Source organism: Notechis scutatus, chromosome 3 (assembly GCF_049901735.1).
Source record: "Notechis scutatus isolate UNSWTSFEM ecotype Mainland chromosome 3, rNotScu1.2, whole genome shotgun sequence".
NCBI lineage: Eukaryota > Metazoa > Chordata > Lepidosauria > Squamata > Elapidae > Notechis > Notechis scutatus.
The window spans coordinates 107,970,281-107,994,956 of record NC_142011.1 but is presented as its reverse complement, the minus strand read 5'-3'; the positions used below and the strand labels follow the sequence as shown (position 1 = coordinate 107,994,956).

The 24,676-nt window shown below is 40.3% G+C and overlaps 1 protein-coding gene across 1 annotated transcript in view; it reads left to right on the top strand.

The window, feature by feature from the left end:
- The first annotated feature begins 10,475 nt into the window (after nt 1-10,475).
- RABGAP1L (RAB GTPase activating protein 1 like) overlaps nt 10,476-24,676 on the top strand; it is a 191,694-nt gene continuing 177,493 nt past the window's right edge. The window contains exon 1 of the mRNA XM_026669180.2: nt 10,476-10,936. The gene's annotated coding sequence lies outside the window, so the exon portion shown is untranslated. The remainder of the gene's footprint in view (nt 10,937-24,676) is intronic.

Below are 24,676 nucleotides of genomic sequence, written 5' to 3'. Positions count from 1 at the left end.
CGCATCCCATCCTCGTCGCCAGTGTTATGTCCTGAACATGGGCGCAAGGAACGGAGACGAGGCATTGAACGGTGACTTCAACTCTTTATTAGTGACTTCAGAACAGAGCAAAATACTTGGGCAGCAGCAGCTCTTTTATAGAGCTGGCTGCTGTCAAAACAACCAATGATTTGAGTTTACCGCTCTAAGAAACGTCCAATTAGAGTCGACCCACTGTCAGCCAATCAGATCGGCCAGAAACGACCAATCACGACTCGCTATTCGCGGGCCAATCAGAAGTGCAGGATTACGAGCCTGCTATTGAAGTAAAACTATTAGGGTTGTTAATGAACGTGTTAGCTTAGTTCGTAACAAAAATAAAGGCCAGATCATCCGCAAAGGCTTGCAATTTAAATTCTTCCTTTTTAATTTTCATTCCTTTTATGCTTTTATCATCTCTAATATTTCTATTCAACACTTCCAAAGTTAATACAAATAGCAAAGGTGATAGAGGGCATCCTTGTCTTGTACCTTTTCTTATATTGATACAATCTGTGAATTCTCCCTCTATCACCCTTTGCCGTTTGCTTCTGGTATATGGCTTCTATTGCTTGAATACATTTTCTGGCAAAACCCATCTGTTCCAATAATAGTAACATAAATCTCCAATTCACATTATCAAATGCCTTTTGGGCATCTAAGAATATCAAAGCCATTTGCTTTTCGGGATGTGCCTCATAATATTCCAAAGTGTCCAGGATTACTCTCATATTGTCTTTAATTTGTCTCTTTGGCAGAAATCCATTTTGATCTGGATGAATAAAGTTATTTAAGTATTTTTTAAGTCTTTCTGCCAAAATTGAAGCAAAGATTTTATAGTCTGCGTTTAGTAAAGAAATAGGTCTATAGTTCTTAATTTGCAATGGATCAGCCTCTTCTTTTGGAATAAGTGTAATATAAGCTTCTGACCATGTTTTAGGTATCCTCTTCTTTAACATAGCTTCATTCATGACTTCTAGCAGTGGAATGCTCAATGATTCTTGTAGTGTTTTATAAAATTCTGCCGGAAGCCCATCTGGACCTGGTGCTTTCCCATTATTTTGCTTCTTAAGTGCTTCAGTTAATTCCATCATTGTTATATTACTTTCTAACATTTTTTCAGTCTCTTTAGGTATCTTAGGTAGATTAGCATTCTGTAGATACTGTTTAACTTTTTCCTCATCAATATTCTCTTGCTTATATAGTTGCCCATAGAAGTCTCGAATAATTTCCTTTTTCTCATTATTACCATAGCAAACCTGGCCTTGATCATCTATTAACTGTGATATTTTCCTTGATTCTTTCTCCTTTCTCAATTTGTATGCTAACCATCTACCTGGTTTATTTGCATCTTCAAAATAGTTCTGTTTAGCACTTCTAATTTTCTGTGCCAGTTCTTCTTTCTCTATTTGGCCCATTTTATGTTTGATTATGTCCAATTTTAGTTTAATGTCTTTTTTCTGTGGCATTTTCTATAGTTCTTTTTCAAGTCTTTTATACTCATCTTCTAAAACTTTAGTAGCTTGCCTTTTCATAATATTCTTTTTTCTTATGTAGTCTATTATCAAGCCTCTACCATATGCCTTCATTGTATCCCAGACATTCTGAATTGAAGTATCTTCTTTTTTATTTTCTCTAAAGAAAAAAGCCAATTCTTTCTCCATCCATTGTGTAAAATCTTTTTCCTTTAAAATAGTATTATTTAACGTCCATCTCGATCTTTTTTTTTTATCCTTTCCATTTAATTGTCATTGGATTATGGTCTGCCCAAGTACTTGTTTCAATGTTTGTTTCTTGAACGTTGGATATTAGTTCTGATGAGATCCATAGCATATCTAATCTGGACCATGATAAATGTCTATTTGAATAAAAAGTATATTGCTTAGTTTTAACATTTCTTTCTCTCCATATATCTTTTAAATTTAATTCATCTGTCATTTTAAAAAAGGATTTAGGGAGAGTCTTTCTGTTTTGCTTTGTTGTTGTTGCTGTATAGTCCAGTTTATTGTCTACAATTCCATTGAAATCTCCCATCATAACTATATTGACATAGTCCAGTCCAATTATTTTCATGTGTAATTTTTTGTAGAATTCTTCTTGTTTATCATTCGGAGCATAAATTGCAATCAGGAGTGTTTTCATATTATTATCCATTATTTCCACCATTAATACTCTTCCATCTTCATCAGTATAAATCAATTTTGCTGGTATAGCCTCTTTAATGTATAAAACCACTCCTCTTTTCTTACATTGAGACAAAGAAGTAAATATTTTCCCTAATTTTGGCTGTACCAACAATTGTTCATATTGTTTTTTGATATGTACTTCTTGTAAGCAAATTATGTCAAATTTTAATTTCTCTAATTTATGGAAAATTTTCCTTCTTTTAACAGCTGAATTGAGTCCATTTATATTCATTGTAATCAGTTTTTTCTCTTCCATGGTTATATCTTGTAATTAGGTTTGGCAGCTCTCGTAGATCTTGGTTCACGTTGTTCTTTGATCTCCACCTGTCCACCTACTGCGCCTTCCTCTTTTTCAGTCCCCATTTGGTCCTCTTGGAATTCAATTAGTGAGACCTCTTTTTCTGCCTCTTCCTCTCCTTCCAAAAAATTCTGCGTAGAAAAGTTCTGCTTTCTCAATTGAATCAATTCTATGTCTCTGTTCTTGCCATGTAAACATTAGTCCTTCTGGAATCAACCATCTGTAATTCACCTCCTTTTTCAATAACATTTTAGTCAGGAATCGATATTCTCTTCTCATCTCTCTCATTCTTCTAGGTATTTGTTTTAAAACCACAATCTCCTTGCCTTTATATTTCAACGTCTTCTCTCTTGCCACTTGTAATATTTGTGTTATAATGGATTTTTTTTGTAAATCTGATGTGAACTTCTCTTGGTAAGTTGTTTCTCATCGCGTATCTTGTAAAGACTCGGTATACCTCATCTACTCCATCCATCATCTTTTCCTCTGTTATTTCCAAGGCTTCAGCCAGAATTTCTATCATTATCGCAGCTAGGTTTTGTCCTTTTTCTTCCTCTATATTTTGAAATCTGAGATAGAATTTGACCTGTCCATCTCCCACTTCAGCATCCCACTTTTATCTTGTTCAACCACTGTTAGTCTGCTGTCAATGTTTCCAATCTTCTCAATCTTCTTCTTCAATTTTTGGAATTCTCATCATATCACCATCATTTGTTGAATATTTTCAATTTTTCAAAAGCCTGTTCTTCAATATTCTCTGTTCTTTGTTCAATATTCTCTAGTCTCTTTTCAATGGTATCAGATTTTGTTTGATGTCTTTAATGGACAAATTAAATCTGGATTCCTTGTAATCATCTGTGAGTCACTTTTTCTTGGTTCTTGCTTTAACATTGTCTGAATTAAACGTTGACCTCCAGATGGTGGGGAGGCGGAAGTGGAAGTTCTCAGAAGGTATGAGTTTCCTACCATTTTGAATGTCAAAATCTTCAAATTCAAGTAGCCAATTATAATCCAAGATGGGGGTAGAGGTGGAAGATAAAAGCCCAATAAAAGGAAAGAAAAATTCTTAAGACCTTAATCCAATTATAAAATGGCCAGTTGTAATCCAGATAAAAATGAAAATAAGAAAAAAGCCAATAATAATAAAAAAGAATGAGAGAAAATTTCTTCAAATTGAGGTCTCAAAAAGAAATAAAAACAAAAAACCCCATAAAATGAATAAAAAAGAAAATCCCAATGAAAAAGAAAAAGGAGAGATTCTGAGGCTTTCCCTTTAAAACAGAAGGCAAAAATAAAAGTCTTACAAAAATAAAGATTTTTTTTTTCTTTTAAGGAGAAAAAAAAAAAAGGAAAGGAGTACAGTAAAACTGGTAAGGAGGGGCAGCACAGCTAAAAATAAAATAAAAAAGAACACACTGCACTTTATTTAATTATCCAAGGCTCTTTTTAAAAGTCTCTTCTCCACAAGCTTCAAAGCCAAACTTCAATTGTTGATAGGAGTCCAGAAGAACACCTGTAATAACACTTTCATGTTCTTCCCTCTATCTTATCAAGTTGCAATGTCCTTGAGAGAGGAATCTTTAACAGTTCTCTCAACTTCAAGTAAAATGTTTTCAAGCCTCTAGTTGGCAGTGTTACAAAGTTTCTTTGTTCTCACTCCCCCCCCTCCTTTCCTAGATAGAACGTAATAGAAGTTAAAAAAAAAAGGAAATATATATATATATATATATATATATATATATATATATATATATATATATATATATATATATATATATATATATATATATATATATATATATATATATATGAAAAAAAGATTACTAAAGGGAGCCTCTAATCTAAAAAATTAAAAAATCAAAAAGGAGAAGAAAAAAATAAATATATATATGAAAAAAACCAGTCCAGTTAACAAAGCTAAATCACGATAGAAGTCCAGTAGAAAAAAAAGTAAAAAAGTAAAAAGCCAAGCCTCACTTTGAAGTTTCCATTTAAAAGCCAGTTCTGTCAAAACTTTTACAGATTTCCCTTTTTCTTAGGGTGTACTTTAAGTCTCAGAATAATAGTAAAAAATAAAAAGTTCTCACCCGACCGGCACACTTTCTCTTTCAGTCTCTTCCATTCCGGAGCTCTCCCAACTTCAGCAGCTTAATGGCTGCCTCTCTGCCGCTGGCAAAAGGGCTTCTCCTGGATCAACCAGGGACTTTGCAGTGTCCCTGGGATCCACAGGATGTGCCCTTCACTATCACTGTCTCTACGGGACGGTTTAGGTCCATTTGGACCGACCAGGGGCTGAGATATCAGCTGCAATCTTGGAGCTTGATTGCAGACCGTACCGTCGTGACACCAGCTCCACCCACTTCCCGTATTAATTAAAATTTTAGATGCCTGCATGATTTGAATTTTGTAATGTGCAGTCCAAACATGCACACGCAGAGATACATACACCCTTATATACAGTATTTTCAATTTAAGCCTGTAGTCACAGGTATGGATAAACAAAAAGGACTGCACTTTTTGTTGGAGGACAAAGGATTAAATAACAGTCAGGTAAATAAATAGAATCTTTGATTTGTATACAATATTTCTTTTAGATACATCTTAAATTTGTAGTTTAGGTATTATTGATGCTTAGGTTTTATTTAGGTTTTGTTGATATTCAGTTTTGAATATATAGTTTTAACACCTCCGTTTACATGAATTTACCTCCAGTGTGGGTGTAGACTCCTGAAACAGGTGTTGCACTGGACTTCCAGATTCATTTATTTATTCAGTTTGTGGAATCTTAGGATTCTTTAAACGAGCTTCACTAAAATTAATTATTTTTTTCAGTAAAATACCTGAAATTCAGGAAATCTGATGCTTGCTTTAAAACAGGGCTGTCAAACTCCTGGCCAGTAGGCTGGATGCATCATGCACTGGCCACGCCCACACCCGGTTTAGCAAAGGGGGAAAAAGTCCTGATATGTCACGTAACGCCATCATGATGATATGAGTTTGATGCCCCTGGTTTAAAATATTTCAAAATTGTGAAAGAGAATATCAAAAGACAGAACTCAGGAAGAATGTCACAAAAGCTTGCTGCATGAAAATGTTGCTCTGAGCACTGAGTTTCTTTTCTGTGGTATACTTGAATTCAGAGGTATAAACTTCCACGTTCCTTTGCAAAGTAATCAGGTTTTCTTTTCATTTTTGGTCTTCAGCAATCTTATAGGTTCTATCCCCCTCTGGATACTTCCCAAAAGGATTACACTGAACACTTTCAGCTGTACTGGTTGTAGAAAGTCAGCACCTATCCTCCTCCTAGAAGAATGAAATAGTTTGAGGAATATTAAAAAGGCAGAATATTATGTTTTCCTAAATGCGAAATGGAGAAACATGTTTTTTAGAGGCAGAAAGCAGCCCCCACCTTTTAATAGCCCACAGCAGGTGTCAGCACTTAAAGAGCTTATTGAAAGAAGACAAGTATCTAGATAGCTTTATTCATAACAAATGTCTTCACTCAAGAGCCAAAACAGGACGAAAGCTATATAAGCCACAACAGGAATTGCATCACCCTCAGAGCAGTCCAAATTTCAACCAAACCTGGGAGCTCAGACAAATATCTAGGATTTGCATTTCCTCTTTAGCCTATAGAGGCCAGTTATGATCCCCTATATACTCCTACATGACCCCATAGGAATCTGACAACAGCCAATAAAAGACATTTTGTCAGCTGCCCAGAATCACGTGCTTGGTGGTTCTGCTTCATCAATAAATGGATTTTCTTTCTAATCAGCCACCAGCCTCTATTTTATTTCTGGTGCCTTCTTCCAGGCTCGGAACTGAACCAGATGGATATTTCTTTCCACATGGTGAAGACTGGAGTTTTCTAATTGTTGGCCTTGACTCTTAAAGGAGCTGCATAAATACAGTTTTTATACCTGAATTGTTAAAAGAGGAAAGAAAAAAAGATGGCCCCTAGATGGCAGCACAAAAATACAAAAAAATCTTTGGTGTCAGTCTCTTGCTCAGTCTAGAGACCAAGGGTCTTCAATTTTAAGGCTTGTGGACTTCAACTCCCGGAATTTGTCCTCAAGTCATGTTAGCTCAGGAATTCTGGGAGTTGAAGTCCACAAGTCTTAAACTTGCCAAGTTTGAAGACCTTTGCTCTCGACAAGGAAGGTGTTTTGTCTCACCCCAAAAGGAAAAAAAAAGGCGTCCTGAAGATATATTTGGATTAGCCAGTTTGGCCAAAACAAATATTGGAAGAATCTCAGAAAGATTTTGCAAAGCATTTAGAGCAAGGGTGTCCAACCTTTCACCTTCCCTGGGCCACATTAGAAGATGAAAATTCGGTTTGGGCCGCACATAAAATAAAATAACAGTAATGATACCTGATCATCCAAAAACCCATAGAAAACATAGTTAACATATTAAACTTACTTTGGAAATGAAGATAGTGAGATGTTTGACATTGTTTCTCAGCCACCAATGCATCCATATTTGCTTGATGGAACTTGTTGCAATTCTCAGTGAGTGCTCAAGGTGCTCATCAGATATTTTGGTTCTAGTTTTATTCTTTGTGTGCTTCATCCTTGAAAATAGCTGCTCACAAATGTAGGTGCTTCCAAATAGCGATGACATGAATGTGAAGCGATGACATGATTGTGAAGTGAAGGATATTTTCTCTGGGAACATATACCGCTGTGACGTGTTGCCAGGCCGCATTCGAAGCCGCAAGCGAACCATGCAGTGTAACTTGAAACTTTGAAGGTTTCTTCAAAAATAAAAAATTGCACTGGAGCCACATTACGAGCCAACCTGGCTTGCATGCGTCCAAGTGGCCGCGGGTTGGACAAGCCTGATTTAGAGCAAAGGTATTGGTTAGGAGGTTTTGCAATTTTAGACTTGCAAACTGCAGGGAACATAGAATAAGAGTTGGAAGCGACCTCAAAGATCTTCTGGTCCAACAGGAGACCCTATACAATTTCAGACAAATGGTTGTCCAGTCTATAAACTGGAAATGCCTTCAGTGATGGTGTACCCACAATTTCTGAAGGCAAGTTATACCATTGGTTAATTGTTCTATCAGGACATTTCCTTAGTTCTAGATTGCTTTTCTCTTCGGTTAGTTTCCAACTATTGTTTCTTGTCTAGTCTTTTGGTGCTTTGGGAAATATGATCCCCTCATATATGTAGCAACCCCTCAAATATTGGAACTGTGCTATCATGTCCCCCTGGTACTTCTTTTCATTAGACTAGACATGCCCAATTCCTGTAACGATTCTTTGTATGTTTTAACCTCCAGCCCCCTAATCATCTCTCTTGCTCTTCTCTGCACTGTTTTCAGAGTTTCAACAGTTTTTGTATTGTAGTGGCCAGAACTGGATGCAGTATTCCAAATGTGATCTTACTAAGGCTTTGTAAAGAAGTACCAGAACTGCATGTGATCTTGATTCTATCCCTCTATTAATGCAATTTAGGATTGCATTGGCTTTTTTGGCTGCTGCCACACACTGTTGACTGAAACAAGAATTCTACTTATAGTCAAGAACGTCCAACATTACAAAACGATTTTGACACCACATAATTCTGAATGTCCCAAAACATTCAGCTGAACAACAGTAACATACCCACATAGATATGTTTTCAATCATTATTATTTTTCCTTGTAGAAAACCTTATTTTAAGGTAACCTCTGTTTCTGGTCTTTTTCTTTCCTTCTTTTTCTTCTCCCTCCCTCTAAATATAAGGTATTGGCTTGTCCTTCTCTTGTTCACTGATTAGACTCCCATTTCATTTTAGCAAGCTCCCAGCTTTTATGAATTTCAGTAAGTCAACAATAAACTTCAGCTGATACAAAATGCAGCCATGAGGGTGCCAAACAATGGTGCACATAAACTGCATTAGGTGCCAGTCTACTTCTGGATACAATTCAAGGTGTTGGTTATGACATTTAAAGCCCTACATAGCATGGCGCCAGAACTGTCTTTGCCCCATCACATTAGCCCATCCCACTAGGGCAGATAGGGAAGGTAAGTTGTACACACTGTCAGTTAAAGAATTCCAAGTGATGGGGTCCAGGGAGAGAGGCTTCTCTGCCATTGCCCATGCTCTTTGGAACATTCTTCCCCCAGAGGCAGCGTGTGTCCCCACTCTCCTGGTCTTTTGAAAATATCTAAAGACCTGGCTCTGTCATCTTGCTTGGGGCTCACAGATGAGCACACAGCTGTGGGGATGGTTAGCATCCTGAAAGCCCCCCCATCTTTTATTAACTTTTAATTCAACTTTAACTATCCTTACCTGTATTTTAAATTTTATATTTAGTTTGTATTTTTTTAACATTTTACTTGTACACACCCCAGAGTTCCTCTGTGAGGGAGATGATCAGTTTCTAAATTTGATAAACAAACAAACATACAGGTAAATTAATGCCTTGCATGCAGCTTTCCGCACTATTTTGTACTATGGCACTATACAGAGGAATACATAATTATCATTGTCCATGTAGCTGGACCTGCTGGAAAAGTGTAATCAGCAAATCTGGAGCATAAAAGCATTACATTTTGAGGAGCACAAAAAGAATTATTTGATGATTAATCCAATCATATCTGATGCAATGATTAAAACAACGGGAAGACCAAATAGAGGCACACCTGTTTTAATTAGATAACAGCTTCCATTTAAAATTCCTTTTTTACCATGATAATTATTGGTCTCAAAGCTAATAAGCAGGATGTAGCTTCCATTAGATGTAAGGGAGTTGGTATTTACCATTAGTTGAAACATAGCAAATAGTATTTACCAATATGTTGGAGGGGTACTGGCATATTCCTTGCAATATGGTCAGTTTTGTTTTAGGTCAGGGTTAAGTTGGAGTTATCTTCATAACAGACTTTATGTCTTGTATAATCAATTCCTTATAAATTCCTTGTAAACTGAAAATCAATTCCTTGTGTGTTCAATCACATTTGGACAATAAAGAATTCTATATTCTATTGATACACCAGGTAGAAACACTATACAGAAGTGACATTTTAGACCATATCATGTACACATTAAGGCTTTGGAACAGGGCTGTCAGACTCATGGCCCAAGGGTGGGATGTGGCTGGCTTAATGCAGGGGGGAAAAGTTGTGATACATCACGTGATGATGCCTTGACTGAGTTTGACACCCCTGCTTTGGACTGTTGAGCTGTTTTGCCAGATGATAGAGTTTTATATGTACATAAGGAAATTACTCATGGTTTCTCTTGATACCAATGTAATAATGCTTTGGTACAAAAGTCAGGTGAAGGATACTGCATAGGAAGACTTAATTTGTTTTTACAATGCACTTAAAAACACTTGCTGCCAGAGAACGGAAGAGGTCCAGGGGCCTGAAAATTCATCAAGAGACACATTAAATTACACAGCTGGCTATTTTTAGTTGATTTGAAAGAAAATTAATTTCCATTACTATGACCATGTTTCTGGTTCATAATAAGGCTATTAAAATACAGTAGTAAGGAAATATCAAAAATATTATTTTCGGCTGAATGAAAAAAATCCTTAAAAATTGCACCATTCATCAAACCCAGGTAGCAGCTGTAAAGAGAGATTAAACATTTCAGATTTAACCTTTTGCCCTTTGAGTCTCATGACAATTAGGCAGTTTTTACAAATCTAATACATTAACAAATACATAAAAATACGGTCCTGGATCTTTGACTGGCAGCAGAGTTTGTTCCTTGGTTCTGGTAATTTTTTAAAAAAAGTTTTCTTAATTCTTGATAAAGCGAATTACACCCCCTTGAATTCAGACTCCACATTAGTGAGAATGCAAATCATTCTTTTAGCTGGTTTACTTCACTCAGCTTGAAGATGCTGAGTGTTTGAAGGAACGAAAGCTAAGAGCAATATTGCATTCTGAACTTTAGCTCCGGGGTAGACAATCGGAACGAGGCAGAGACTTAACCAAATCGAGTCGTGTCGGAGCACGGAAGGCGGAAGGAAGGAGGATGGAGCCGCGATCCTGCAAGCCTCCCCAAGTGCTACCATTCCACCCTCCGTTGCTGGATTCTACCCTGTCAGTCACCCCAGAATAGTCCGGCGCGCCTTTGCACTGGCCCTGAGGCGCCTGCGCAGTTGCCGTGATGTAGGCTTTGGGCGGTTCCTCCTGCCGGCTTTGCTCCGCCGTTCAGTTCTCCTCCGCCCCCTCCGCGGAATCGCTCTCGTCACCGCCGCCTTCAGCCGAGAGAGAGGAACGGAAGAGGCGCGCCTCCTCTTTTCCCTCCACGACGACAACAGTAGCGGCGGCAGCAGCAGCAGCAGCGACACCCTCCCGAGGGAGCGAGCTCCGGGTGAGGGTCGACGGAGGCGAGGCTCGCTCTCCCACCGGGGGCGCTGTCTTGTCCGGCATGCGGAGTGGAGGTGATGTGCTAAAGAGAAAGGCGAAAAGGAACGTTATGAGTGAGTAAGATCTCTGCTTGGAACCGCTGGCGAGCTTTCACGTCTTTGGGGCGGCTGAATCCAATTGCCTTTAGTTTATTCTGGCTCCAGGTCCGGAATTTAGGTTTCCTCTCCTCTCAGCTCCAGATCTTTTTTTGGGCGGTGGGGTGGGGTGGTGGAAATCACCGGACAGGCGCGGGGTGAAAGTAAATCGGTACACTTCGTGGAGAGTTGACGTCTGCTCCGAGAAGGAGGTCCAGCCGCAGAGGAGCCCAGTCCCGAAATCTCTTTGGCCTTGTAATTGCTGTCCAAACAAGCTGAAGGGTGGCGACCTTAGGCAGCTCAAAGTGCGTGGGCTGCCGAAGTGAACTTTTGAGGTGCTTTACGCTCGTCGCGTATTTTATTTTATTTTGTTTTTAATGGAGAACTTGGCTAGGATGGAGCGTGGTTGCCGGTGATGCTCGCCTTTTCTTGCGGCTTAGCGAGTCCGCTTCAGAACGCGGTGGATGAGATCCGTGAGAAGGGAGGCACTTACAGGAGGGCACAATCGCGGCGTGCTTAAGGTGAACTTGAGCGATGCCCTAGTCTAGTGAGATACAGGAAATGCGTGATGAGAGGAGGGATGTGGTTCAGGCTTTTTTCCCCCCATGCAAAAAGCAGTGGGGATTTTTTTTTTTTAAGTAAATGGTTTAGGTAGAGAAATAAATCGATTTTCTTTAGATATTATATTGCAATTCATTTGTAAAGATCCGAATATGGAAGTTGAATAAAATTCTAACAAATCTTGGATACACTTAGTTGAACTAACTGTGTAAAACTTTATTTACAGACGGAGAAGTGGACATAAAAAACAAGTATAAACTGGATCTAAATGCAATATGTAAGACTAGTTAATTTTGTTTTGGCTGAAATTTACATACATGTTAGCCTTGGAAGTTATGATAGGAAAGTCAGACTCCAGGAGCAGGATTTTGCCAGTATTTCAGGGTGGACTGAGTTCTGTGAATTAATATATGTTAAAATATTAATGAACAGTTGTCATATTTGTATAATTGCATTTAAAGGCAAATCTTATTAAAAGGCTTTAGAATTGGTCAAGATTTTTTATAAAGACTCATTTGCAGGCGAAATATTGATTTATCTAATTAACATAATTTTCCAATTCACACATACGTAGGCTAATTATGGTTTGTTGTATTGTGGAAATACAATGAACCCTAATTAGCCTATGTATATGTGAACTCAGCAATACTCTCTTATTGTGATAAAATATAAATGTCATGAAAGTAATCCTAAGAAATATATTTGAAGCAGGCATTTTGAAAATGAATCTAGAGATGTATTCATACTGTAGATACTTTTATGATGAAGAGATAGCCAGTTTGGTATAGTGGTTAAGGGACTGGCCTAGAAACCAGGAGACCAAATCCTAAGCTTCCCTTAGGCATGAAAGCTAGCCCAGTGATGACTCTGAGACAGCCCAATCCACCTCACAGGATTGTGGTGGGGAAAATACACAACAGTATTAACTACATTCATTACCTTAAGTTGAGTGTGTGTGTAAATATAAAAATTAATAATTTAATAGGAACTTATATCCCTGATAATTTGGTTCTGAAACATTTATTGAAGCAAGTTTTCTAGTCTAACTAGGATTCGGGAGTTACATTCCCAACATATTTAGAGCTGCCAGGTTATGGAAGGCTGTTTAAAACTTTTGCTTTACTGTTGAAAAGAAACAGGATTTATACTGTAGTGCAAATCTGTGTGTGTTATGAACAGGAGAATCTACTGGAGCAGCTTTCCCACCCATTATAAATAAAGTATCTTGCATTGGAATGCAATGGAATGGCTGTAAATGCTAATAAAGCCTAATTGAATGTGCTAGTTGAACATTAGAGTGCATGCTTCAAATGGAAGATTTATGCTTTTTCCTTCCTATTTCTAATGAATGATTTTTAGTCATAGGCCTGAAAATGCTCCATTTAAAACCTTGAAGAACTATATGGGGATAGATAGCATTGAACTGACCGGCTCAAATGTTCATTCAGTGTGATATATGTACATTTATATCTTGTGCCCAAAGTATTCAACTTCATTTGGTACATACTGAGGTTGCGGAGCATGCTTTCAGTGTTTGAAGTTAATTTTTAATAAGTTAACTTAAGCAAATGTACCACTACCAACATTCATAAATATGGTTTAAATTTAAAATATGTAGCAGGTTTGTAGTTCCTAATATATAAGAATTTATTACCGGTGACGTGGATCAAGAATAAGACATGGCATGATGTCCTGTGATAGTTTAAAGTCCAGTGTGTGCTGTGATGTTTCTAATCTGCAGCAGCCTATTTCTTAGAGTAACCTTTGCCATTTGTAATAGCAATCACTCCCCTCATTTAAGTTTTTTAAAATATTGCATAAGACCTAAAAGACCTATTTCAAAAACATTTCATGTTGTTACTTCACTGATTTCTAATTCTCTGATAATTCACAACAGATTATCAAAACAGATCAGTTTCAGTGGGAAAATAAAAATATCTGAATTGATTTTAAGTATATTTTTTAAATCGAGCACCTTTGTATTGTTGAGAGTCTATATGTTAGAGATATTTTAGCATAGAGGAAATATCTTAATGCTCTTAAACCCTGAACACTGATACTTTTTATGTTTAGCAAGGAAAACCTTGTAATTATTCCATAATATTAGGTATGTTCACCTCCTTAAATTATATATAAAAAGGTAGGATAAAAGATAGAAGTAGAAGAAACATAGCATGGATAAACATACATAGTCAGATAAACCAACCCTCAACAATTGTAAAATTAACATTATTTTTCCTGAACTATTTTCCCTGCTTCTTAGGAAGAAAAAAATTCTTACAGCTTTTCATTTTTTATTAGCCTTAACTTTTATGTGATTATTATTTTCCTATTATTCCAGTATTAGTGATATTGAAAAATAGTATATTTCTGTGAATTTTTACTTCAGAATGTAATATTTATGACTGAAAAACATGGATAGAATTATCCTGTTCTTTGCTGTACTGTATAGAAATGACTATATGAGCTTTTCAAAATATACTATTTCAAAATATACTTTATTTAAGGAATATAACTAATAGAGGGAAGGAATTGAAGATTGTGTATAATAGAAAGAAATGGTGTAGTAGGAATTAAGATTGTGGAAGGATGTGGTGGGCCTAGAGTTGAAAAATGGAGGTAAAATTGTTCAATTAGCAGCCATTATTTTATCCTGAGCATCGGAAGGAACAGACTGATCTGGAAAATTAGAATCTCCCCTACTTTCTTTATAGAATGTGAATTATAGATCCCCAAAAGAAAGCATAGATCCTGTCTAATTTACCAGAAGATAAATTTGCATATTTAGTTGTTTTTTCCCCAGAAACACATATGGCTTACTTTCAGATTTGGTCAGAATAGAACGAAACAACACAAAGCTAATCTTTAATAAGCATGAGGTATTTTTTCTTATACTTTGAATGTCAGTTAGCTGTATGCACCTCTCAACTGATGTTTTCTTATTTTAGTGGTGAATGCCAACAATTCATATGATACTTCTATCACTGTGGCCTAACAAATTTGTGAAAATTCTCACAAAGAAGAACAACGTGACAACAAAGCAGCACACTTTCCATTTTGTCTATCTTGCAAAAAGAGAGCCTTCATTTTCTCTAAAATTGTTCATTATGTAGGAAAGGCTCAAGAAAAGGCATTGAAGGGTTTGAATTCTGTCTATAAATAGCGTTTATGGTTGAAACTTTAGTTTCTAGCATTCTTTCATTATGGCTTACAATTTTCGACAATAAAAATAAGTTACCAGGTGTTTTTGGATTCCATTCCTCTTTTGCCAGCTGAAGCTTGACATAATGTCTTTACAAACATGAACTGAGAGACCAGGTTGGGAACCTCTGCTTCACAAAGACAGAGTCAGTTGGAACATGAGATATGAAAATATGACAGACCAAAAATGATATGAAATTGTGAGAATATAAAGTTTAAAAAAAATATTGCATATTTTAGGAATAGATGAGCTTAGGGTGTAATGGAACATTTCAGCCCAGATAATTGCACAGTTTACTATCTGTGCCTGAAACCACAGAAAGAAATAGAAATAATTGCTATATCTCAATAAATAATAAGATCCTGCCATTGCAGCAAGTGGATATAAAATGAACACCACTGTTTACCATAAGACATTGATAAATCATTGAGCAAATTGCAAGAGGTGTTAAGTCGGGGTGGGCTGCTACTGGTTCGCACCGGTTCGGGTGAACTGGTAGCTAATTTGATCATTTTTAATTACTGGTTCAGCGAACCAGTAAATCCCACCTCTTGTTGGCCCCGCCCACCCCACACTGCCCCTTCCAGGAGTCCCCACGTGGCCCGTTTTGGATGCCAGGTAAGTACAGGGCCTGCATGGAGGCTTGGGGAGGGCAAAAATGGCCCTCCTGGAGGCGCTGGAAGGCTGGAAATGGGCCCGTTTCTGGCCTTCGAAGGAATTCCAGAGCTTGGGGGAGGCCGTTTTCACCCTCCTGGAGGTTCAAGGAAAGACTCTGGAGCCTGGGAAGGGCAAATATGCCCCCCCACCGTGGTGCAGGGAGCCAACTAGGCCACACCCACCGTGGCCGTGGCTACCCAGCAACCGGGCAGAGAACTGGTTGCTGAAATTTTTGAAGCCCACCCCTGTGGTAAGTGCAATATCAAAGAAGGACATTGTATTGTTAATGGGCTTCCCAGTGGTAATATATGACAGATGAACAGTTAGAAAGTGAAAAAAATAGCCCATCATGAAATTATAAATTCAAAGCTGATCCCTAATAGTTTTGTGGACTGCAAGAAGAGCTAGTCAGTCAATCCTGGGCTCAATGGCTGAGTGGCCCTTGCGATAGTTATCAGCAAATACAAAATATATATTCTACCTATTTGTTATGTGCATGGATGATGAGTTAGAAAAATATGTACAATGCTTAATGTGGTTGAAATAGAGAAAAGATATATTGAATGGCTAAGAACAGAGGCTAAAGGAATGTTCTTGAAAAAAATCTTCAAGTATGTGATGCTAAACATTTTGGTTTGAAATGTTCTCACTGAAACTACTATTTCAAATATAAAGCATGTTGCTTCAAACATTTAGGAAGCTTTAAACAGGCATTCCAAATTCTAAACATTCAGTTTTGAAGAACATTTGAAACACTAGATGTTCCTTACAATGGATTATCTTCCAAACATCTATACAGGAATAATTTTGCACAACTCTTGACTAATTAATGGAGATATCAGGCTGATGGGATTAGTCTATATAAGCAGTAATGTAGGTTGGCTTTTAAATTATGCTTAATTAGGATAATTAAATTTGCATAACTAATATGCATTATTTTTCATGTTTAAGACAACACTGGCAATGTTCTAAAATGTAATATCTAAATATCAAGATTTTAATATTGTGACCATATGAATTTACACTTTTGTTTGAAAATTTATTGATTTTATTTTTCTACTCTTTCAAAAGCAAAGATATCTCTTTGGGGATCTCTTTTTGTTACTAGTATGATGGCAAGTATCATGTTTTTATAAGATGGCTCTCTCCCACATGTCGTAGTGACATTTGGTGTTATGAAAAAGATTCAGGAGAAATGCCATGTGGGGGAACAAGGGGAAGCCACTGATGGGGAAGTATAGAATTCTGGGATGAAGCCTGTAACTGGATGGCCAACATAAGTGCTTGGGTGCCAGAAGCTCAATTTTGATCAAAATCTTATCTAAGTCAGCCAGTTTATCATAGAAATCTTCTGTTTTAGAATCTTTATCATACCTTGAATGTATTTGCGCATATGAAAACCAATTCATCTTTATACCTTTTTCCTCTAGTTTTTGTATAGATTTAAGTTCACCCTTTTCATTAAATATTTCACCATATCTAACTGTTTGTTCCTTTTTGTATATTATAGGATAAGAAAATGCTTCAATAGTCGATAACCAGACTGGAATTTTCAAATAACATTGTCTTTTAATCTTTTCCCAGTTTAACCACAGAGACTCCCATATATAATGTCTTCTAAAGTACCCCTGTGTTTTAGTTCCTTTATACCATAAAAAAGCATGCCACCTCAACAACAGGTCATGTCCTTCTAATGTCAACAATCTAGTATTTCTTAATGTTATCCATTCCTTAACCCACATCAAATTTGTAGCTTGGTAATACAACTCCCAATTAGGCAAACCAAATCCTCCTCTTATTCTAGCATCTTGCAAAAGTTTTAACTTTATTCTCGCTTTCTTACCTTGCCATGTATATTTCAACACAATTTCATTTAAATCTTCAAAGTAGTCTTTTCCAAGCGTAATTGGAATTGTTTGAAACAAATATAATCTTCTGGGTAATCTTGATTGTTGATATTCTCCCTATTAATGACAGTTGTAAATTTTCCCATTTCGCCAAATCTAGCGCTATCTGCTGTTTAAGTTTAATATAATTATTCCCTTTTAGTGTACTGCATCTTGCTGTCAAGTATATCCCCAAGTACTTGATCTTATTTGTGACCTGAATTTTCAGTAGGTCTGCCAATTCTTCCTTTTGTCTTGATAGCATATTCTTTGTCAAGATCTTTGTCTTATCTTTATTTATTTTCAAACCAGCCACCTTTCCATATGTCTCTATCTTTTCTATCAATTTTAATGCTGTTTCTAGTGGGTTTTCTAAGATAAAAACCAGATCATCTGCAAATGCTTGCAACTTAAATTCTTCCTTTTTAATTTTCATCCCTTTTATATTCTTTTCATCTCTAACATTTCTATTTAGCACTTCCAAAGTTAACACAAACAACAGGTGATAGTGGGCACCCTTGTCTTGTTCCTTTTCTTATATCGATAGATTCTGTCAGTTCTCCCTCTATCATTACCTTTGCTCTCTGCTTATGATATATAGCTTCTATTGCTTGAATAAATTTTCTAGCAAATCCCATCTGTTCCAGCAGTAATAACATGAATCGCCAATTCACATTATCAAATGCCTTCTGTGCATCTAGAAATATCAAAGCCATTTGTTTTTCGGGATGTGCCTCGTAGTATTCCAAAGTGTCCAAGATTACTCTCATATTGTCTTTGATTTGTCTCTTTGGCAGAAATCCATTTTGGTCAGGATGAATAAAATTATTCAAATATTTTTTAAGTCTTTCTGCCAATATTGAAGAAAAGATTTTATAATCTACGTTTAGTAGGGAGATAGGTCTATAGTTCTTGATTTGTAATGGATCGGTCTCCTCTTTTGGAACAAGTGTGATATAAGCTTCTGACCATGATTTAGGTATCCTCTTCTTTAACATAACTTCATTCATAACTTCTAGCAATGGAAAATTCAATGATTCTTGTAATGTTTTGTAAAATTCTGCCGGAAGTCCATCTGGGCCTGGTGCCTTTCCATTATTTTATTTCTTAAGTGCTTCAGTTAACTCCATCATCGTTATATTGCTTTCTAACATTGTTTCAATCTCTTTAGGTATCTGGGGTAAATTAGCATTCTGTAAATACTGTTTAACTCTTTCCTCATCAATATTCTCTTGTGTGTATAGTTTCCCATAATAATCTCGAATAATTTCCTTCTTCTCTTTACTACCATAGCAAACTTGGCCTTGGTCGTCTATTAATTGCAATATTTTCCTTGATTCTTTCTCCTTTCTCAATTTATATGCTAACCATCTACCTGGTTTATTTGCATCTTCAAAATAGTTCTGTTTGGCACCTCTAATTTTTTGTGCTAATTCTTCTTTTTCTATTAGACCCATTTTATGTTTGGTTATATCCATTTTTAGCTTAATGTCCTTTCTCTGTGGCATTTTCTGTAGCTCTTTTTCAAGTCCTTTATACTCATCTTCTAATGCCTTAGAAGCTAATCTTTTCATAGTATTTCTTTTCCTTGTATAGTCTATTATCAAGCCTCTGGCATATGCCTTCATTGTATCCCATACATTCTCCTTAGAGCTGCTCGGAGCATCCAGAAGTGGGTGGTGCTTCAGTCTCTGCATTCATAGGCTGAGCTTGATTTTGAGGAATGCTCCTCCTCCTTCCACGTGTCTCCTCCATAGTGTTCCCCAGTTTTTGCTCAGCCTCGTGCGAGACAGGCAGTGCATAGACTAGCTTCTTGGCTGATTCAGGATTTGTTGTCTTCAATCGCAATTTCTTCTGATTTCAGGTTCGATTTGTTTTCTCTCTCATTTAGCCCTGCGCAAGTGGTCTGTTTGTTTGCCATTCACCCTAGGGAAGCGCTTTTTGCGCCCCCATGGGTGGCAAGGGGGAGACCCATTAGTGCCTTTGCACTACCTCCCTTCCCAAAACCTTACCCTGCCTTCTTTGTGTGCTGCTTTGCCTTCCTTTCGCAATTTGCAGTTTATTTTCAGTTCGGTTTGCTTCATTTTTAGTTTATTCCCCCCTGAGAACGCTGTTTCAGCAGGGAAGGGCTAGTCCCCCCCCCCTTCCCTGCTTCTCTCTCTCCAATTAAGAGCCTTGGCTAGCTCTTGGAGGAGAAATCCGCACTGAGCTATCTGCAGAGCCCTCGCATAGTTGCAGCCGCCATTTTGAAAGCTTCCTCGTGGCCGCCGCCATTTTGTTTGCAGTTTTCCTTGCTGTGTGTGCTCTCTGCTCCACGTTACAGGACCCCTAGGCCTGTTTCTGAGCGATTTCACCTCTGCCCTTGCATTTGCAATTGAGGTTCTGACTATTAATTCTGGTTTAAATTGTTGGCTTCACCACAGCTCACTGTTAGCTGCGAAGTTGCAGCAGCAACCCCCGCCCAGTGTTGCCTGGGAAGGAAGGTTGCTAAAGGCCCTAGTTTTTCTCTGCCTTTCTGGGCCTCAGGCGTTCTCCTTTCGGCTGATTGGATTTGTTGTTTTTTGGCTAATTGGTTACCTTTATACAAATATAATAAAAATAAAAATAAATAAATAAATAAATAAATAAAATTAAAATACGAACGGGGGTGAAATATTATCAGGGCTCCCATTCTTGCTACAGATTGGCCCCTGGGCGCGCCAACCGCCTTCAATCTGACTCATACCACATTCTGCAGTACTAGTATTCTCACAGAAATGGCAGAGGGTAATACTTCTAGAGGACCTTTTCTGAAGGCTAAATCTAAGACCCATCACTTGCGCAGACAGGCTAAGGAGACCTCCAAAGCCTCCCAGAGGGATGCCCTGAGGCGCCATAGGGCCCTGGAGAAGGAGATTAGCAGGAGCTCCAAAGAGGCCCCTGCTACAGTCCTCCCACCCTCCACTCCCTCTACATCTGCTCCCCCCCTCCAGTTTTTTCCTCACCATCCAGGCGCAGCTCGCCCTCTCAGGGTCATCTGGCGCAGATTACTGGAACTCCGGCTAGAAGGGCTCCTGAAGCCACCTTCATGCCTACTGCTGCTGGCCTATGCCAAGAGGAATCGCTCATAGATGAAGTCCCAGAGAAATTACGATCCTGGATAGAGCTGGCTATCCGCCAAGGCATTTTGGCTGGACTCCAGCAAATGGCCAGGCCTGGGCACTACATGTCAGCCTCGGAACATGAGTCTCAATCCGTAAGATCCATTCCCAGATCGGAACCGCTCCATGGACAGGTATCCCTGCAGGGGGAGGTTCCCCCTACAGTAAGGGAGGAGGAGGAGGAGGAAGGGGACCTAGATCTAATCAGGGAAGAAGAGGAGTTTGACTTGGGGTCTTTGCAATACAGCGAACCCCTTTCTGAGGTAGACCCATTAGAAGGGGAGATGTCCGAGGACGAGGGTCTCACCCCCGACCAACCCGCCTTTGTGGGGCTATTCAAGCCACAATTATTCAAGTCCCTTCTTTTCAAGGCCAAGAATATTTCGGGCCTAAACACTCAGTCACCATCTGATCCCACTCCTCTTGCTCCAGAAGGTCCAGAGGACTCCATTTTTAAGCAGCCCGTGGTGGAGGCCGAAATCATCCCAACTCCTCCCATTTTCTCTGACCTGGTGGTTAAACAGTTGGCCTCTACAGCGACGCCCCCTGCCCCGTCGGCCCATGATAAACAAATTTTCAATCTGGACCCAGAATTTTCCAATTTATTGGGTACCCCTGAGATTGATGAGCCCATCGTGGGTCTAGCCTCTTCCTCCACCCTCAGTGATGCACTGGAGGCCCTGAGGCTGGAGGACAAGCGGACTGAGCTGGCCTTGCGCCGAGCACACCAGTCAGATGCCTGGGCAATCAGATCGGCCACTGCCGCCTCTTTCTTCACCCGTTCATCGATTTGCTGGCTCCGCCAGCTTAAACAACACGTTCCAGCGTCCAATGTCAGAGCGCATCAGGACATAGCCAAGATCACGGCCGCAGCTGAGTTCTCGGCCGATGCCACCTACCACACTGTTAAATTCTCCACCAGAGCGATCTCATCACACATCACAGCCCGCCGACTGCTCTGGCTGAAACATTGGCAGGCAGATCTTAAGAATAAGGTCAAATTGGCTTCTGCTCCCATCGTGGGAAATAAATTGTTTGGACCGTCTTTGGACCCTCTATTAGTGGAGGGTCGCAACAAGAAAAAATTTCTTCCCTCCCTCACCTGGAGGTCAGAACCTAGAACCTCGCAGCCCTTTCGTAGAACTCCTTTTCGGCCCTTTTACCAGGCCCCCGTCTCCCCTAGATTTCAAAGGCCCCCTCCCTTTGGGCCGGGTCAACCCCCAGACAGGGCCGATTCACCTGACAGAAACAGAAGGGGCAGCAGCTACAAGAGGCCCTTTCGGGGATCAGGTAGCCGGCCCTTCCGGCGCTCCAGATAGGCCATACGACTCCATTCCCATTGGCGGGCGTCTTAAAGCCTTCGCCAACCAGTGGGACTCCTCTACTTCTGACGCCTGGGTCAGGGACACCATCAGGTTCGGCCTGGCCCTCGAGTTCCAGTCCGCCCCCCCCAATTTCTTTATGCCATGTCCTCTCTCCAAGGACTGCACTAAGCGTAACCTCATGGATTCAGCTATCCAGCACCTAATTGACATAGAGGCCATCCAACCAGTCCCTCAGGCACAACGAGGGCGGGGTTTCTACTCCCATTTGTTCGTAGTCCCAAAGCACTCGGGGGGGATGGAGAGCGATACTGGACTTAAAGCGGCTTAACCGCTATCTGGTATACTGTAAGTTCAAGATGCACACATTGCAATCTATCCTATTGGGAACTAGACAAGGGGTCTGGTTGTCATCCATAGACCTCACAGAGGCATATCTACATATATCCGGCCTTCCCATCACAAATTTCTTCGCTTTTGCTATAATAACCACCACTTCCAATACGTGGCTCTTCCATTTGGTTTAGCCTCTGCCCCTAGAACCTTTACCAAGGTTCTAGCTGCACTGGCGGCCCACCTCAGGATCCTCCCGGTGCGTCTTCACTGTTACTTGGATGACATCCTCATCCTATCCTACTCTAAATATCAAGCTGTGAGGGACACCCAGGTTACCCTAGCCTCTCTCCAGGAGCATGGGTTTCTTATCAATTGGAAGAAGAGCCAATTATCCCCTTCCACCAGAATAACCCATCTGGGGACGGTGATTGACACCCTGAAAGGGAAGGTGTTCCTATCTTCGGATAGGCTTCTCAGTATCCAGAAATCCGTTAGAACCGTCAGGCGCATCAGGAGGGTTCCCTTTCTGGAATTATCTCAATTACTGGGAAAAATGATTTCATGTATTTCCATTATTCCCTGGGCCCGTCTACACACCAGATCCCTCCAGTGGTTCCCGCTTCCATACCAGAGATCCGGCACAAGCAACTCAAAACTCAAGGTCAGGGTTCCACCAAAGGTCCTCACGTCCTTCCTTTGGTGGAGCAAAGCGTCCATCAACAAGGGCTGCCCCCTCAAGGAGCCCCAAAGACTCACCGTCACCACAGACGCCAGTCTGTTCGGATGGGGCGCTCATGTTCAGTCCATCACATCACAGGGCAGATGGTCAGCGACAGAGCGATTATGCAACATAAACTGGCTGGAACTTCACGCCGTGCACCTGGCCCTTCGCAGCTTCCTCCGTCAGGTACGCGGCCACCACATCCTCATTCTCACAGACAATGTGACGGCCAAAGCACACATCAACAAGCAAGGGGGCACACAATCATTACGTTTGATGAGGGAGGCCGAGCGCCTCTGCCGTTGGGCGGAGTCCAACCTCCTTTCCATCAGGGCAGAACACATCTCGGGACTATCAAACATCCAAGCAGACTGGCTGAGCAGGGCTACCCTAGACCAGTCGGAGTGGCGCCTCCACCCATCACTGTTCAAGGAGGCGGCATCCATCTTCGGGCAACCGGTAGTGGACCTGTTCGCCTCCCCCCTCAATGCCCAGCTCCCAAGATTCTTTTCAAGGTTCCCATCCCAAGGGGCAGAGAATTACAACGCCTTACGTTGCCCTTGGCCCACGGGGCTACTATATGCATTCTCCCCCCTAGCGCTGATGCCCAGGGTCATCCAAAAGGTTCTTCACGAGAAAGCGGAACTGCTCCTTGTAGCACCTTATTGGCCCAGACGTCCTTGGTTTGCGGACCTCCGCAGTCTCTCAGTGGCCCCACCCTGGAGGATCCCATCAGACAGGATCTCTCTGTCTCAAGGACCACTTCTCCACCCGGACCCCCAATGGCTCCAACTAACCGTCTGGAGGTTGAGCGGGACCGCCTGAAGAGGGAAAACCTATCTAGCAGGGTCATTGACACTATACTAGCAGCCAGATGACCCTCAACTATAAGAATCTACAACGCCACATGGTCCATTTTTTGTGGATGGTGTGACAAGCTCCAAATTGACCCCGTTTCCCCTTCCATTGCCCAAATTTTAGACTTCCTGCAGGAGGGACTCAGTAAAGGGCTGTCCCCTAATACATTAAAACGACAGGTAGCAGCCTTATCAACCGTCATCTCCTGTGAAGGAGCTGATTCCCTTTCTCATCACCCCCGTATTCGGGCTTTTCTTAGAGCGGCCACCAATTTACACCCTCCAGCTCTACACCGGTACCCAACTTAGGACCTTAACAGAGTCCTTATCTCACTCACAAAACCCCCTTTTGAGCCATTAAGGGAAGCATCTCTACAGTTTCTAACATACAAGGTAGTCTTCCTTGTAGCGATCACATCAGCCCGTAGGATATCGGAGATTGCAGCCCTATCCATTAGAAAGGACCTCTGTGTATTTCACACTGATCGAGTGGTCCTCCGGCCTGATCCTACCTTTCTGCCCAAAGTCAATTCGGTTTTCCACAGAGCTCAGGAACTTATCCTTCCAAATTTTTGCCTCAAGCCATCTCAGGAAAGGGAAAGGCAATGGCACACACTGGATGTCAGATGCGCTGTGCGCGTTTACATCAAGCGCACAGAGTCCTTCCGAAAGTCAGAGGCCTTGTTTCTTTCCTTTCAACCCAAGACGCAGGGGCACAAGGTATCACCGTCCACCATAGGCCGTTGGATAAGGGCAGCAATAGCCAGGTCATACCAGTTGCAGGCCTTGCAGGTACCCAGAGGTATCATTGCTCATTCCACCAGGAGTGCGGCAACTTCGGCTGCCTGGGCCTCCCCGTCACCTTTTATCAGGCACTACAAGATCGATGTGTTTGCCTCAGCTGAGGCTTCCTTTGGTAGAAGGATTCTACAGAAGGTTTTTAGAGAACCCGAGGTGACCAGACGATGCCCCTCCTGTAGGACAGGCCCAGCTTTGGTATGTCCCACTTCTGGATGCTCCGAGCAGCTCTAAGGAGA